The 18,241-nt window shown below is 42.9% G+C and overlaps 1 protein-coding gene across 2 annotated transcripts in view; it reads left to right on the forward strand.

Moving 5' to 3' along the window:
* The first annotated feature begins 463 nt into the window (after window positions 1–463).
* Window positions 464–18,241, forward strand: part of APBA1 (amyloid beta precursor protein binding family A member 1) — a 151,853-nt gene continuing 134,075 nt past the window's right edge. For both annotated transcript variants that reach the window (XM_030567372.1, XM_030567373.1), the window contains exon 1: window positions 464–645. The gene's annotated coding sequence lies outside the window, so the exon portion shown is untranslated. The remainder of the gene's footprint in view (window positions 646–18,241) is intronic.

Raw genomic sequence — 18,241 nt, forward strand, 5'->3', positions numbered from 1 at the left:
TTTGAAACGAATCCGCCCCATAGTTGTCAATTTCCCCCACTCAACTGGCATTAGTCTGTAACGCAACTCGGGTTATTGTGGTGAGGGTTTTGGTGGGGAAGAAGTGGAAATTTGGTGTAAGGGGTTGCTGTTGATATGAGCGTGGCTAGCTGCCTATCTTACTCCTATCTCCAGCTGCTGCTCCTGTGGATGAGAGAAAGGCCCGGTTGCATCATGGATGCATCTGCTCTTGATACCCGTCCCTGCCGCTGATGCAGGAGGGACTGCAGCGTGCAGGAGGTGCATCTGCTGCTTACGGGGGAGTAGCCGCTTGCACCCCAGGCTAGGGAGCCGCTCAGCCCGCTTTCCCTCCCGCTCCCTGTCTGGCTGGGCGAGCCAGAGCCTCCGTCTGTCCCCGGGGCAGTCATCAGGCGGGGGGAGGCGGGGCAGGGGCGGAGCAGCAGGCGGGGGCTGGCCCCGGCGCTGCGTGCCGGTGGCTGCAGAGCTGGAGGGAGCAGCGGCAGGAGGAGCGAGGAGGAGGAAGATGGTGGAGCTGGAGGTAGGAGCCGCTGAAGTGAAGGCTCGTTCCCCGGCTGGCTGCCCTACTCCCCAGGCTCAGCTGCCCCGCGCTGCCTGCTGAAGGGGCCTGCGCAGACTCCGGCCGAGGTAAAGAGGCTTCTCCCTGTCAGCTCCCCAGCCAGCTGCGGGAGGGGGATGCTGGGGCTGGGCTGAAGTGAGGGGAAATAAAGGAAGGGGAAGAAATCCGGCCGGCCCCAAATGAATTTGCATTTGGTGCTGAGGGCAGGTGCTGAGCCCGCCTGCGGATGGGGGCTCGCTTAGAAGCCTGGCTGCAGGAGGGCCTGGCTGGCTGCACAGGGCTCGGGGGGTGTGTGTGTGGAGCAGGGGATGTGAGCTAACCTGGCTGAGATAGACAGGGGGATATGGCATGATTCTTCCCCTCCCCCCAGGAGCTGCTGGCAGCTGAGGATGCTGCGACTGAAAAAATGAGGTGGTGGCAGCCGCCAGCATCAGAAGTGCACAGTGTTGTGGCAGGCACTTGCTGTGTGGAGCATGCACCAGGGGGACGGGGATGGGAGACAGCAGGTTTTAGGAGTGTGTGTGTGTGTGTGAGAGAGAGAGAGAGAGAGAGAGAGAACACGAGATTTGCATGTCTCCCTAAGCTGCAATGAAAGATACACAGATATATTAATGCCCCAGGGGCCAGGTATTGCTGCAAACAATGTCAGTAACAGTAGTAATTGTGTGTGCGGTTTTTGTGTGTGAGGGGAATGTATTACTCTATGAACCCTTTTATGTTGATGTGTGTTGTTACTGGAGCTAATAGATTACTTTCCTTTGATTGAGAGTGTGGGAAAAGATTTGGGGGAGGGGAGTGGAGGGAGGAGACTGTAGCAACTGAATGGGTAACACATGGTCCTGGCAGAACAGGGGGTGAAGATGACATTTCCTGCAGAAGATGCTGCTGCTCTCCTGACAGCTCTTGCTTTGCAAGGAAGTTCCAGGAATAGGAGATTGAGCCCATCCCTGGTGCATCCCAGGGTCTGATACTTGCCTCTCTAGCTCTGTGTCTGAATTGGGATGGGGATGACAAGCTGGTATTGTCATATACCACTTTTAGGGAGCAGAGCCCTCTTGATCTGTTCTTGTTCTAAGCACCATCTTCATAGATCCTGGTGCAATCGAGCTGTGGCTTGGTTAAATCACACTCTCAGTCATCGCAGATATGTATATTTCACCTTCTTTCTGGGAAGCTTGGTTTTGCCAGTAGCAATTCACTGAGGCTTGTTTTGCTGTCGTCATGTGGAAATCTGCGTTTAGGGAGGATACTGGGGCTTAGGCCTGATCTTTCAGAAAAATGACCTGCCTTTCCACTTGTGGTTTTGTTCGGCTTACTATAATGTGTGCTACAGATCTTTAACATTGTCATAATGGCCCATGAACTAAAGCAATGGGACAGAAAATGGACATGAAGGCATTGATGTTTGCCTAGCTCTGTATATATTAAGGATGAGCTAATAAGGGGGTGTGGAACAAACGAGGCATGTGTCATTAAATTCTACCCTCATTGCACATTACTTTATACCAGGTGGTTAGAACACATACTACCATAAGTATTTTAATACCTCTTTGTTAACATGTTTCATAGGGTCTCAATTAACGTGCTTTGGAAAATATTCCAGTCACAATACTTTAAATTCCACTGCATTGCTGTCAAAATCTGAACTGTGTGCCCCTATCTTTGCAGCCTGTGGCTGTCATTCCTCCAGAAACAAATACACAACATCTTGTCATCATCAGTGTTTGAGAAATAAAGGGTAAATATTTTTATAGATAACAAAAGTGAGGGTCATTTGTACCTTTCACTTAAATCTGTGAGTCAGTTTAGAAACTCTGGGTGTCAGAAATCTGCTTATTATTGTTTCATATTTCATTAATTTCCAGTGCTTCAGATGAGGCTTTCTTTGCCTACTCAATCCATAGCACAGCTTTTATTTTTCCTTTTCTGCACTTCTTTCATTCTGATTTGGAATTTGTTTGAAATGTCAGCATATGTAATTATCAAAGATTTTAGGGATACATTTTATATAGATGCAATCTTTTAAATGTTGGGTCTATGTTCTTATGTTAGTTCTGTGGAACTATTGTCTAAAACTATAATCTAAAAAATAATCATTATTTTTCCCCTTTCTGAAGCTCTTCTTGGCCACTTAAGAGCACGCTATTATTTCTTTTAAAAAGCATTGTTACTAACCAACTTGTGTGTGTGTGTATGTATATGTATGCTGAGAAGTTACATTTCTAGTAAACTGAAATGAAGGAATATGGGAAATTGTACAAATGCAATAAATAAAGCATTTTTCATCCATTTTGAGTTTTTTAAATTAATTTCTAATGAGCAAGTATAAAGTATATTGAGAGCTTGGTTGAAAGAAAGAAGAGCAGCATTGTGTTTACTAGAAAAAAAAGCATGAAGTAATGAAGCTGTGAGTCTGAATTGATTTGGTAAGTAATGGATAGGCAAGGTTAGTGGTATGTTGTGAATCCTGTAATTCACTGGACTGAGTTATTGTACCTTTTTTTTTTTATTGTAGCTTGCAGCAATACATTTGTTTTTCAATAATGTGCCGTCTTCACTTAAAATAGCAGTAATGTCTTTCTGACTATTTTTCCATCTTCTAGCAGATGCAAAGGCCAGCCTTTTAGAAGGCTGTTAAAGAAAAAATATCCGTGGATTGACCCTTCAGTTATACAGTGAAAAAATGCCAGGAGAAGTGGATTTTATTGCAAGGTGCTGGTTAGATAGGAAGGAGAGCTGTTTTGAAAGGGGAGAAGAGGAGAGGCAGAAATCCTTTTTTAGGCTTCCTTCTTTCAGTTTCATAATTACTTAACTTAAAACCAATTCCACTGTATTCTGTACTTAGTGACTTCCCCCCAAATATCTAGCTATAATGGGTTTTGTAATTCACATTTCAGGAGGATGTGGGGGAGATCTGTTTAATAAATTTGTTTTTAAAATTGTCTCAGGATGTATTTTCACTGTAGATTAATAGCTCTGAAGGAGCCATATGTTCTATGACACTTAGGGTGACCAGATGAGATTAAGACAATATTGGGACACATGGGGGGAGGTCTGCTGGCCGAGTGCTGCCAGTCGAGTGAAATATTGGGACAAATTGCATCCCAACTGAAGATCGGTCAGAACGAGGGACAACCACCCAAATATCAGGACAGTCCCGATTTTATCGGGACGTCTGGTCACCCTAATGACACTGGATGCAATGGTGTGATATACTCAGGTTTTGTTTGAAATCGCTAGAATCCCTGGAACCAAAGGTGAAAATCCTGGCATGTTCAGTTCAGTGCTTCATTCTTCTGAAACACATAAATTGAATTACATGTAGTTCACAGTGAATGGATCTTTAGGATGAAATCTTAAAAGTGGTGGTCTTGTGTGCTCTATGTGGATATTAAAGATTCCATAACACTCTCAGCAAGAGAATGTTTATTCCTTGGTCTCCTTGGCTAAAATATGTGGGGACCTGATTGAAAACTATGAGAAACCCAGAGTTTGATTTATCTCTATGTGGTGTTAGTTAATTTAGGGCTCTTTGACTTCAGTGGGACAAGAAATAGGCTTTTGATTTCTCTGATGTCAGCTCTAATGCATGTCTGTAGCATAAAATGGTATTTACCATAAAACCCACAACAAGCCTCAAAAAGTTTCTGATCAGCTTGAAAAATTACACTTCTGTTTGAAAATTTTTAACCTATTATTGTTAAAAGTAACCCATAGTAGTACTAGATCTGAAAGGGAAGAGAGGAGAAAACTATTTCTCATCTTCTTTGTGTAGTCAGCAGTGTTTTGTGTATAGTCAGTTTCACTGTTAGTTTTCCCTTGTATCTGAGTGGGTCTTTAACACAGCAACAAGGCAGATATATTCAGGAAAATATGATTGTAAAACGACAAAAGTTAGGCAATGCACCCTACTAAGTTCACTATGGTACTGTGTAAATTTGAGGGCAGGTTTAGAACCTGAAACTAATTCTGAATTTTTAAAAATGATTATAGATTTCAAGTTCGCAGTGTCTCTTCAAAATGACAAAACCAAGAAAAATCAAAATGAAAGCTGAAGCTTTCAACTCACATCTTTATGCCTAGGTATCACAGGTCAGATTCTCCTTCTCTTATGCATATTTTATAGTGGACTAACTGCTTTGATTTGATGGACTTAACCCAGAGTAAAGCAAGAGTAAGTGAGATGGGAGCCAGGCCCTACTATGTGTTTCCAAACAATGGATGATCATATATATCCTATGTGCTGAAGTATGTAGGGTCAATATTATGGTAGTTAGTTAAGAGAGATTTAACTCTGACTCCTAGCTACTTTGGATTTAAGTTAGACTCTTAATGTTACAGGAGCATGTTTTTGTGGTAATGGTTTTATTGTATAAAAGCTGCAAGTCTTTTAATTAATATGAGGTTTGTAGGCTACTGTCTGTTCATTCACTTCCAAAGTGGAATAAAATAGATTGTGTGTGATGCAGATGGTATTGGGGTTAGGAGTGTTTGAAAACAAAGGATTGATTAATCTTGCTTCATAGTATCGATCAATTTGATAAACCAGCTGCTAAGAGCAGTGCAATAGTATTTTCTATTTTCACTATGAGAACTTATGCGCATACAAGGCTGCATGTTTGTTATTTTTACTGGAAGGGCTTGGGGAAGTGTCCTTGTGCTGCTTCTAAAATGGAAAATAAGGGTTTTCCTTTTACATTTTCCATGAGTAATGAATATGGAGAGTTCCATGATGGTGATGGCATTTCTCCTAATTCTAAAACAATCTTCCTATGTTTTACTGAAGTTGAAACAAGGACAAATATCATTATAGAGTCATAGAAATGAGGGATGGAAAAAGACATTATAGGTCACCTAGCCTATCTTGCTGCCAATACAGGATTGTTCCCAACAGTACATTTTCTAGTGCTTGATCTAGTCTGGTTTTAATGCCTTGAGTCAAAGGGCTTTCCCCACTTCTATTAGACTATGGCAAACTCTTCCAAGAGATCTAACTGTAAGCAAGCTTTTCTTGATAGTCCGTGGGATTGCGTAATTTAGACAGGAGACTAATCAGAAGGGATAAGATAAAAATATATAAAATAATAAATGGTAGAATGTTCTCCCTGTCTCATAACAAAAGCATATGGAGACGTTCAGTGAGATTAAGAAAGGTGGTAAATTTAAAACTGATAAAAAGAAATATTTTTACCCACAATGCATGTTTGGACTGTGGCACTCCTTGTTGCAGGAAGTAATTGAGACGAAAAACTTAGAAAGATTTGAAAAGCGGATTGAACATCGATATGGATGACGAGTATTCAGAGCTAGTGGTTACATACATTTTGGTAGAGATACTAAATCTCATGCTTCAGAGTTTAATCCTTAATAGTTAAAGACTGGTTTTGGAAGAGTTTTCAGATGAGGAGCAGATTATTCCACATCCGCCTTATGTGGTTTCTTTTTCTTTCCTCTGAATCATTGGCTGCTAGTCACTGTCAGAGACTGAGTAGTGGAAAAGATGGACTGTAAATCAGATCCAGTCTTGCAGTCCTATCTTCCTAAGTGCTCCTTCTCTTACTTTCACATCGTTACTCTTAGCTTCACTTCCATTCTACTACTCTAACTTAACTTCTTTTATCACCAATAAAGATTCTGCTTCCTGCTTGAAGTTGACACTTTCCAGGGAAACTTACATTAAGACAATCCAAGACACATCCCTTGCAAGGCCCATGTTGTCTTGTCCCTGCTGTGTCCCTGTTCCATTTGAAGTGGTGGGAGCAGGGCCCACCTACACAAGAACCACCTGCTGGGGGCAGACAGCTTGGCATTACTACTCCTTGGATGGACTAGAACAGGGGTCTGCAACCTTTCAGAAGTGGTGTGCTGAGTCTTCATTTATTCTCTCTAATTTAAGGTTTTGCGTGCCAGTAATACATTTTAATGTTTTTAGAAGGTCTCTTTCTATAAGTCTATAATATAACTAAACTATTGTTGTATGTAAAGTAAATAAGGCTTTTAAAATGTTCAAGAAGCTTCATTTAAAATTAAATTAAAATGCAGAGCCCCCAGGACTGGCGGCCAGGACCCAGGCAACGTGAGTGCCACTGAAAATCAGCTTGCGTGTCGCAGGCTGCCTACTCCTGGACTAGAACCTCTCTCATTCCCTGCCTATCACTCCCTGTCCCATTCCTGAGGATGGAGGACGTGAGTCCCTCTGTCCCAAGTACAGGATTCTCCCTGTGTGTGGGAGAGCTCCCAACCTCTTGCCATCAAAGCAGAAGGCCCTCTATGGTGGGTCATCTGAATGCCCCAATTGAGGGCTCTGAGTAGGGAGTCACCCAGCTACTATCACGTTATCAGAGTCCTCTAATGGGGTGACGGAGATCACCCCAACAGCCCTCTGCTCTGAGGTTATGGTAGACCCCCTTCCAATTCTGGCTTCCCTAGTGGTAGCTGGGCTCTCCCCATCTTTGCCACCCTACCAGCAGCAGTGGCAGTCAGGCCTCCTCTCCCCAGTGCCTGAAGAGGAGGGGGAGCAGCAACAGCTGAGGTTCCTCTTACACTGCTGCCCAAACAGCAGTGACTACCCAAAAGCTGAGCCACCGGAAGATTAGTGATGGTGATCAGCTCTGCACCCACTGCCATGTGAAGAGCCAGAGTCATCCCCGCCTCTAAGGTAAGCAGAGCAGCAGTGGGAAGGGCTGCCCCATCTGGATATCTCGTGGTCCTGCAGTAGATGTGTCATGCTTTAGGGCAGTCTGCTCTTCATGGGATCCAGGCTGGTGTGATGACATTACTAGGATATAATCACATTAGCTCCGTAGCCAGGAACTCTAGACACCAACCCTGGTTTCAGGTACTTGTAGGTGGCTATCATGTCCCTGACCCTCTCCATGTTATCCTCGGTTCCTTGTTTACCTGTTAGGAATGTTTGCTCATAGGTCAGCTAGTCAAAAAAGAAAAAAGGAAGAAAAATATCACTGAAATTTTAGAAGGAGCAAACTTTTTTTCATGTATTTTTCAGTTTGTTTTGATGAAATATACTTTGTTTTTAACCAGGTCTGTTGTTTTAGTTGTAAGGTTGTTGGGGGCAGGTATTCTTCCATATTGTGTGTTTGTATAATGCCGGATGCAAAGTTGCCCTGATCTCAGATGGGACCTGAGGTGCAACAACTATATAAATAATAATCAGTCCTCCTTAGACCAACTAACTGGAATAACAAGGATTTTAAAATCAATTAACAGGAATATATAAAAGAGCTCAAACAACAATAGATGCCTGCCTATAATACATGGAATACCCAAACTCAACTACTTAGTTCTTTTATTCGTATCTACACAAGGAGCATTTTGCATTTTTAACACATTTTAAAACCCTAGGGCAGGAAAGCCAAGTTGTTTTTTAACGTGTTATCTGGTCAAGGTAAGCCCTAGCAGAGGGAAACGCAACTCACACTGTCTACACTAGGTTGTTAACACTTATTTGCCAATACATTTTTAAAATGCACCTTTTATCATAGTCTAGATAAGTCCTTTGAAGAGAAAGGTGAAGTTAATGAAAATAGAAGAGACACACTCAATATACAGAACAGAACTTCTGAGCCTCGTTGGAAGAATGGAAAACCCCAAACCAGTGATCTGCTTTTTCTGAATGGATTCCAGAACAATTGGATCAGCAAGTAAAAGCTTTAAAAATACAGCCCATGAAGTGGTAAATGTGGCTGTGAGAGGTGGCCCTCACCTCTGACCTATAATTATAAGCCTACAAAACTTTAAAGATAAGCCATCTATTTTACAGACTGTCAGGGGAAAGAAACAAAAAGCTTACTTATTTAGAAGGGAAAAACTGACATTTCCCCGGGATTTTTATCACATAAGAACATAAGAATGGCCATACTGGGTGAGACGGAAGGTCCATCCAGTCTAGTATCCTGTCTTCTGACAGTCACCAATACCAAATGCCTTGGAGGGAATGAACAGAACAGGTAATCAAGGGATCCATCGCCTGTTGCCCATTCCCAGCTTCTGGCAAACCCCTTCTTACACTAATGGGGTGGCTGCATGCAGAACACAGGAGGTATTCAGGGTATTAGATGTATTATCTTAGTCTCAGTAACCCTCATGATGGTTAAAAGAAACATCAACTTTCATGTTTTAAAAACCCTGAAGAAGTTCTGAATTTTGCAAGAACTTAAGAGCAGAAAAACTTAGTTAAAAAAGTCTTGGGGCAACTTCTTGTGTTAAATTAATTCTGGTTTGAAATTAAAATTACAATGCTATTTGTTAAATGAAGGATTTAAGCAGTTAATTTTTCTTATTAGTTATATGGTATATGCTTAGCTTCAGTGATTGCATTTTAATTAATAGGGAACTTCTCTGGTAATATTTGTAGGAGTACCTAATTTTATGGTCCTGACTGAGAGGAGCCTACACTATCCCTATGGCCTATGTACTGAATAAGGGGATCTATGGAAAATACCACTTATCTTCTTTTCATGTAGATAGAACTCGGGGAACATTTTCAATACTGTATACTTTCATTATGATCCTGATGTTCCTTACTGTTGATCTTTCCACCTGACTAAAACTGCAAAGTAGGGCTAAACTCAGGTTTCGACTCTCACTCAAAGACATGGCTTGCCTTGCTGATAATGCCTAACATTTAAAAAGTTCCAATGACATAATTCAGATTTTTTTTCATGGTTAATTTTATTTAATGTTAAACAAAGTGAGTACATTTCATAGGTCTTGAAAAACTTGCTATCCTAGAAATATACTAAGACTATCTGTTAGCTTGCTTCATTATTTTATTATCGACAAACAGCTGAGATCCACTAAGAGAGTATTACTGTATACTTAATAATATTGGTTCAGTTATAGTTTTAATGCCTGGACTTCTGTTCTGTCCTTAACCATGACCTTATAATAACGAGTCTTCTTGCTTTACCCTCAGCAGGGTACTGTATATAGTTTTAATGCATGAAAAACATTAAATTTAGACTTTTCATTCAGTGATTCAGGTGGCAACATACTGGTTACTCAGTAGTTTAACTGTGGGAGGGGAATCTAAGAATTTCTTGTCTTTATATTTCCTCCTAAAGACAGAGTGGGACTGGGACATGTATTTGCTGCACACTGTGCTACTTGGTGAAGGGAAGTAGCCATATTGGATACATCAATTTGTTCTCACTGGGGTGGTTACTTCAGTTTATTGTAGGTGAAGAGGGACATTCTTTTGCATCCTGGCACACTGGGTATATGTATGCCCTTTCTGCATATCTTGATTTTCTGTTAGATTTATTCATTAATTACTCTTACCTAATACACAATGAATTCTTTCTTAAAGGAGATTTTAGTGCTGTGTTAAAGGCCAAATTAGATAAAGTAGCCAAACATTTTGGATAATATTAAGCAATATTGTGAACTAAGTGACAGTGGGGAACTTGCCACACAGTTGTTGTAGAAAATGTACATTAGAGGAATAAATACTATCCAAAATAGCCCTTCTACCAGAGCAGGTATCTTTCGAAAGGAAATTGGAATCTCTGCAGCAAAAAAATGATCAGTGGTACTTTCCAATAAAGTGAAGCTCAAGCTGAAGAAATTCAGTTGCATGATGACAATATTATTGCCTTTAGGGAACAATCCGCTGTCATACACCTCAGTTTTTTATTTATTTTTTTTTGGGGGAGGGGAGCTAATTGTATGCTTTCAAAAATGTCCTTGCCCTTGTATTTGTAGTAGTCCAAGGAATATAAGATCAGAAGAACTGACTTGGAAAAAAAAAGCTACGATAGCTACTATTACAACTTAGGACAACTGCATCTGTTTTCACCCTCTATAGTCCAGCAAAGGCACCCAGCCTAGGTTCCAGGCTCTTCAGCCGTCACCTCTTTTGAGTGGAGACACGTGTCTCTCTCCCTTCTGAGTGGAGTATTTCCAGGCTGAACAATTCCTTGCCTTCACTGTGTTATTCCCCAGCAAAAGACAGACTGTCCTATGCCTTCTTTGCTTCTCCCCTCACAAGACAATGCCAGAGGTAGCTCATCACACAACCCTTTCTAAGCAAACACATTTATTCTTAAGGTGACAGCATTACAGAGAAAACTTATTAAAACAATAAAAGAGCCTATGTCCATGTTAATAAACTTACCAGAGATCGCCTAAACCTCACCAAGGGTTCTGGTTGGTGATTAGTCCTTCAGACCCCACACAGGGTTTGATCCTGTGATGACAAGTTCATCACAGCTTCAGCTCGGAACCAGCATGCAAGTCCTATGACTCCTCAATGGGACAAAACCTTCAACTCCTCCCTAAGAATTTTTCCCCAAAGGTCCTGTCTGTTTACTGGATCATAAAGAAGGCCCTGAGTCAGTTTTAACTCAGGCCGTTTAACCAAAAATCCATTCTTTGTCTGTTGTTTCTTAGAGAATCTGGTTTAAAACAGTATATGCAAGCCTTGCTGGAAGTAGCGGAGGTGTTACAACCTGAGTGAATGGGCCTAACCACTCGCCATTGTTCTTAGTTCCTGGAGGGCTGTGGTCCCCCTCTCTCATGGAAATACATACAATCCTTCAAAAGTACATAACCATTGGCATTTTTGTACAATAGCTCCTAAAATACTTCACTCAGTAAGGTTTGTCCAGGATATTATGTGTGTCAAATGCATTTTTTAAAGTTGTATTAGGAAAACAACAAATGCAGATGAACTCCTACTGTAACACAAATAAGCAGTTTTTTGGATCACCTAAAAATCTTGCTGACTACAGAAGAACAAAAGTACAGTTTGAAGTAGAGATATCAACAGACGAAATGTAAAATGCTATAAGAAACCTACCAGATGGCAAATCTCCAGGACTAAAATGGTTTTCTTGATGAGTTCTGTAAATCTTAACACTATACACCAGTGTATTGAATACTTCACATGCTCTGTCATTCCTTTGAACAGAGAAAATTGTCCAGTTCCTGTTTGGAAGTCATTGGAAAAACATAAAAATCCAGAAGACAGTCAATACAACCCAATCAGAAGAGGTGCCCCTAGGCACCCATCAGACAAGAGACTTCTTAAAAATTTTCCATGCTGGTGGTTCCCAGTAGCATTCAAATATCTGGGGTACAAATGTTGCCTAGTTTACCTAAAGTAGTGATGCTAAATTTGCATCCCCCTTAGTACATCAGTCCAGAAATTTTACAATTTAAGTGACATGCCGTAAAGTCATTTACCCTTACTTCGAACAGCGTGAAATAAACAAGTGAATTTTAATGAGCTTACAGAAAGAGAGAATATGCTGCTTATGGAGAAAAGATGAACAGTACAAAGAAGAGACCTCTCTAGACAATTGCATTAGCAACTTAAAGTTATGCTGGTTTCCCAGGGGCTTCCCATTAGTGTCACCAAGTGAAGAAGAGGCAAAGCACCAATGTAGTTTGGTGGGAAGGAAATTAGGGTTGAGGGTTTCAGTCCAGCTACAGTATTTTGCAGATTCTATGGAGGGGAACCCTATCGTAAAAGCATGTTTTGTGGAGGTGTCTCTTAATTTACTTTCTTGAAAAGAAAGTAAGCAGGTAGAACCCTGTGACTTTGACTGTACTAATTGGGTAAAATGTCAGTGAGCTTTCAAGGCTGTGTATGTATTTCTGCAGTACTTACTGGTAGCATTGCAACTAGAATGTTTACATTCAGATGGAATAAAACCCTGACGTGGGTCCCTCACTTGCTGGTCAGTGCTACTGAAGATCATTTGTGTTCAGGGTATTATTGAAGGAAAGAGAAGAGTGAGACTGAAAAAAGGAATAGGCTATTTACAGTTATAACTTATTTTGTCTAAGTCCCATTATACAAAATTTCTGTGTTCATCATGGTTTAAAAAAAAAAAAAAAGACCAAGTGTTATGGCAATGCAGTAATTTTAAATGTTAGGTCAAAGGTCATTAGCATCTTTCTGACACTGAAACCTTCCCCCCAATTTTTAGTACAGAAGAGTGTCTATGCTCTGATAACCATGATTAGTTTTGAGCATAGGTATTGCCACTTTGGGACCTGCCTCTATTAATCCAACCCTGCTCTCCAAGTTAAAATATAAAAATTACGTGGAACTGGGGCTAGGAGAAACGTCATGTCCCTTTGTGTAATCAAACTCCTCCATCTGTTCCTTTTGGTTGCCATAGTGTTGTTCTGGTAAACTACTACCTCCCACACTTGCTGGTATTTATCATTAGGCTTGGAAGGTTTCAGGTTTTGTTTTTTATTAATCAATTATAATAGAAATGTACAAGTAGGAAAAGTAAGAAAAATGCTGTCTGAGAATTCACAAATTAGATTTAAGCTTATTTACTTTGTATATTTTGACATGATGTTGACAATTTGTTCCTTAATGGTTATAAAGCTTTAACTTTTTTAATCTCAATATCTGCCGTCATTAAATAATTGTTTGACCCCTTGTAATTTCCTGCAATTGTGAAAATTTATTTGATGAAAATGCTTAAGAATAAACTGTTATCTGTCAAATATTAAAAAAAAATCAAATTTGCCAAGCCTATTTGTCATACAGCACCAGACACGTTGCCAGTGCTGGAGAATACAGGGAGACACGGTATGTCTACAGTATGGGATTATACCGATTTTACAGAAACCATTTTTTAAAAACAGATTGTATAAAGTCGAGTGCACGCGGTGACACTAAGCACATTAATTTGGCGGTGTGTGTCCATGTACCGAGGCTGGTGTTGATTTCCAGAGCGTTGCACTGTGAGTAGCTATCCCATAGTTCCTGCAGTCTCCCCTGCCCTTGGAATTCTGGGTTGAGATCCCAGTGCCTGATGGGGCAAAAAACATTGTCACGGGTGGTTCTGGGTACAGCCTCACCCCTCCCTCCATGAAAGCAGCAGACAACCGTTTCGCGCCTTTTTTCCTGGGTGAACTGTGCAAACGCCATAGCACAGCAAGCATGGACACTGCTGAGCTCAAGACAGCAATCATGGACGTTGTAAAGACCTCGCGCATTATCGTGCAGTCTATGCTGAACAAGGACCTACAAAGCCAGGCAAGGAGGAGGCGGCTACGGCAGCGTGGTGACGATAGTGATGAGGACATGGACACAGAATTCTCTCAGACGGCAGGCCCCTGCGGTTTGGAGATCCTGCTGGTAATGGGGCAGGTTCTAGCCATTGAACGCCAATTTTGGGCCTGGGAAACAAGCACAGACTGGTGGGACCGCATAGTTTTGCAGGTGTGGGACGATTCCCAGTGGCTGCGAAACTTTTGCATGCGTAAGGGCACTTTCATGGAACTTTGTGACTTGCTTTCCCCTACCCTGAAACGCCAGAATACCAAGATGAGAGCAGCCCTCACAGTGGAGAAGCAAGTGGCAATAGCCCTCTGGAAGCTTGCAACGCCAGACAGCTACCAGTCAGTCGTGAATCAATTTGGAGTGGGAAAATCTACTGTGGGGGCTGCTGTGGTGCAAGTAGCCAAAGCAATCATTAAGCTGCTGCTACAAAAGGTTGTGACTTTGGGAAATGTGCAGGTCATAGTGGATGGCTTTGCTGCAATGGGATTCCCTAACTATGGTGGGGCGATAGATGGAACCCATATCCTTATCTTGGCACCGGAGCACCAGGGCACCCAGTACATAAACCGCAAGGGGTATTTTTCAGTGGTGCTGCAAGCACTGGTGGATCACAAGAGATGTTTCACCAACATCCACGTGGGATGGCCAGGAAGGGTTCATGACGTTCGCATCTTCAGGAACACTACTCTGATTAAATGGCTGCAGCAAGGGAATTACTTCCCAGACCAGAAAATAATAATTGGGGATGTTGAAATGCCTGTAGTCAAGTATCAGAGGGGTAGCCATGTTAGTCTGGATCTGTAAAAGCAGCAAAGAGTCCTGTGGCACCTTATAGACTAACAGACGTTTTGGAGCATGAGCTTTCGTGGGTGAATACCCACTTCACATGCATCTGACGAAGTGGGTATTCACCCACGAAAGCTCATGCTCCAAAACGTCTGTTAGTCTATAAGGTGCCACAGGACTCTTTGCTGCTTTTGAAATGCCTGTAGTTATCCTGGGGGACCCAGCCTACCCCTTGATGCCATGGCTCATGAAGCCATACACAGGCAGCCTGGACAGTGGTCAGGAGCTGTTCAACTACAGGCTGAGCAAGTGCAGAATGGTGGTAGAATGTGCATTTCACCGTTTTTAAAGGCGCGCTGGCACACATTACTGACTCGCTCAGACCTCAGCCAAACCAGTGTCCCCTTTGTTATTGCTGCTTGCTGTGTGCTCCACAATCTCTGTAAGAGTAAGGGGGAGACCTTTATGTCAGGGTGGGAGGCTGAGGCAAATCACCTGGCCGCTGATTACGCACAGCCAGACACCAGGGCGATTACAAGAGCACACCAGGAAGCGGTGCGCATCAGAGAAGCTTTGAAAACGAGTTTCATCACGGGCCAGGGTACGGTTTGACTGCTGTGTTTGTTTCCCCTTGATGAACCTCCCCACCTTGATTGACTCATTCCCTGTAAACAATCCACCCTCCCCCTTAAATTACAGCTTGCTTAAGGAAATAAAGTCACTATCGTTTAAAAATCATGTATTCTTTATTAATTCATTATAAAAAAGAGGGGGAGAGAACTGACAAGGTAGCCTGGGTGTGGTTAGGGAGGAGAATAGGAGGGAAGGAAAAGGCCACTAAAGAAATTTCAAAGTAATGACAGCCTTTTGGTTGGGCTGTCCACGGGGGTGAAGTGGGTGGGTGCACGGAGCCTCCCCCCACGCTTTCTTACACGTCTGGGTGAGGAGGATGTGGAACATGGTGAGGGTGGTTATACAGGGGCTGCAGCGGCACTCTGTGATCCTGCTGCTGTTTCTGAAGCTCCACCAGACGCCGGAGCATGTCAGTTTGATTACGCAGCAGCCCCAGAGTTGCATCCCGCCACCGCTGATCTTCTTGCCTACACCTCTGATCTTCCTGCCGCCACCTCTCATCTCGAGCGTCCCTCCTGTCCTCACATTCACTGGCATCTTTCCTGTAATTTGATACCACGTCCTTCCACTCATTCAGATGAGCTCTTTCATTGTGGGTCACTTCCATTATTTCCGAGAACATTCCGTCTCGTGCCTTTTTTTTTTTTTTTCCACCACCTTATCTGAGATAGCTTTCGGGATGGAGTAGGGAGGGCTGAAAAATTTGCAGCTGCATGAGGGAGGGAAAAAAGGGAGAGAAGTATTTAAAAAGATACATTTTACAGAACAATGGTTATACTCTTTCACAGTGAACAACACTATTCACCTTACATAGCACATGTGATTTGACTACAAGGTCGCATTTTGCAACTTAATATTGAGTGCCTGCGCCTCTGGTGTTAGAGATCTCACAGTCGCAGGTCTGGGCAGCAGAATTCGGCTTGCATGCAGCCATTTTAACCATTGTCTTTCGGCTTCTGCAGCCTTCATATACACAGTGCCCTCCTTTCCCAAATACCAAGCAAATCCCGTTCAGTGCTGCTGCTTTCCTGTTAACATGCAGCAGCAGAAACCACCCCCCCATCCAATTCTCTGGGATGATTGCTTTATCCCTCCCCCCCACCGCGTGGCTGGTAGTAGGGAAGATCTCTGCTACCCAAATGCGAAAAAGCTCAGCTCCAATCACCTGCACCCTTCCCCCTGCTTGGCTACCTGCAAGGAAGGATTTCTTTTAAGCAACAGGCAAACAGCTCAGTAGGAATGGCTATCTCTGTCCCCTTAATTAAGTTCCTGAATTTCAACCAGGTTATCATGAACGATATCACTCTCCTGAGGATAACACAGCGAGATAAAGAATGGATGTTGCTTGAATGCCAGCAAACACCGGGACCATGCACAACTAGACTTTGTCATGCAATGATACTAGATTACTTGCTACATGCATAGCGTGGTCAAGTGTCCTACCATGGAGGATGGAATAAGGCTGCCCTGCCCAGAAACCTTCTGCAAAGGCTTTTGGAGTACCTCTAGGAGAGCTTCGTGGATATGTCCCTGGAGGATTTCCGCTCCATCCCCAGACATGTTAACAGACTTTTCCAGTAACTGTACTGGTCGTGAATGCATCCAAAGTCCTCCGGGCAAATTAATTATTAAAAAACGCTTGCTTTTAAACCATGTTTTATATTTACAAAGGTACACTCACCAGAGGTCCCTTCCATGGCTTCGTTGTGTGGGATGGTGGCTTGGGAGGGTAATTCCGTCAGGGTGAGAAAAAGTTCCTGGCTGTTGAGGAGATCGGAGTGCTGTGTGCTCTCTGCAAGCTCATCCTCCTCTTCCTCCTCCTCATCTTTCCCGTCTGCAGAATCCTCAGGCATGGCTGAGATTACCACCCCCACCTCGGAATCCATGGACAGGGGTGGGATAGTGGTGGCGGACCCCCCGAGAATTGCGTGCAGCTCAGCGTAGAAGCGGCATGTTTTCGGCCCTGCCCTGGACCTTCCATTTGCTTCTTTGGTTTTCTGGTAGCTCCTTAACTTTCACACGGCACTGTACTGAGTCCCTGGTGTGGCCTCTCTGCATCATGGCCTTGGAAATTTTTTTAAATGTTTTTTCATTTCGTCTTTTGGACTGGAATTCTGTTAGCACAGAATCCTCTCCCCATACAGCGATCAGATCCAGTACCTCCCGTGCGGTCCATGCTGGAGCTCTTTTTCGATTCTCAGGAGATTGCATTGTTACCTGTGCTGATGAGCTCTACGCGGTCACCTGTGCTGGTGAGCTCTCCACGCTGGCCAAACAGAAAATGAAATTCAAAAGTTTACGGGGCTTCTCCTGTCTACCTGGCCAATGCATCCGAGTTCAGATGGCTTTCCAGAGCGGTCACGATGCACTGTGGGATACCGCCCGGAGGCCAATACCGTTGAATTGCGGCCACACTAACCCTAATCCAACATGGCAATACCGATTTCAGTGCTATTCCCCTCATCGGGGAGGACTACAGAAATCAGTTTTAAGAGCTCTTTATATCGATATAAAGGTCTTTGTTGTGTGGATGGGTGCATGGTTAAATCAGTTTAACTCCTGCTAAATTTGGTATAAACACACAGTGTAGACCAGGCCATAGTCCCTGCCCCATCGAGCATACAGCCTAGGCTTGAACTTTACAACTCTGAAGTTTAACTGTTTGCCATCGAATTCACCCACTGAATCTCCTGGGAAAATCCCAAACATCGTGGCTGCAACTTCTTAAAAATGAAATTAATGGAATCCGTGACCATCTTGAGCAGGTATAATATCAGGATGCACAAAGCTCTCCCACATCCTGACTTGCCAAGGAGTAAGCCCCTAGCTAGAGTCTGGTATACAGAAAAAGTGGATGGGCTATCCGTGAGATGCTGGGGCAACACACCAACTTGAAACCCAGTCTCCATTGCAGGGTCCTGGATTGTTTTCTGATGGTCTCCACTTTTCATGATAATCAGTGGGTAGCAGGTGTCAGATAAATGTGAACTCTTCCTATTTCCTCTGTCTGTTAAATAGGATCTGTCTCTCACCACAGCACATTGACTGTTTTGCAAAAGGATAATGAGAAGAACGTGGTAAGCTGAACCTTCTGAAGCCTCTGGGTTTTTGGATTCTCCTCCGGATTGATATCTCCAGTGCTTGTTCTTAACTTTACTAAACAATAGGAAAGTGAATTCATGTGATTCTTAGCT

The sequence above is a fragment of the Gopherus evgoodei genome, chromosome 6 (assembly GCF_007399415.2).
Source record: "Gopherus evgoodei ecotype Sinaloan lineage chromosome 6, rGopEvg1_v1.p, whole genome shotgun sequence".
Classification (NCBI taxonomy): domain Eukaryota; kingdom Metazoa; phylum Chordata; order Testudines; family Testudinidae; genus Gopherus; species Gopherus evgoodei.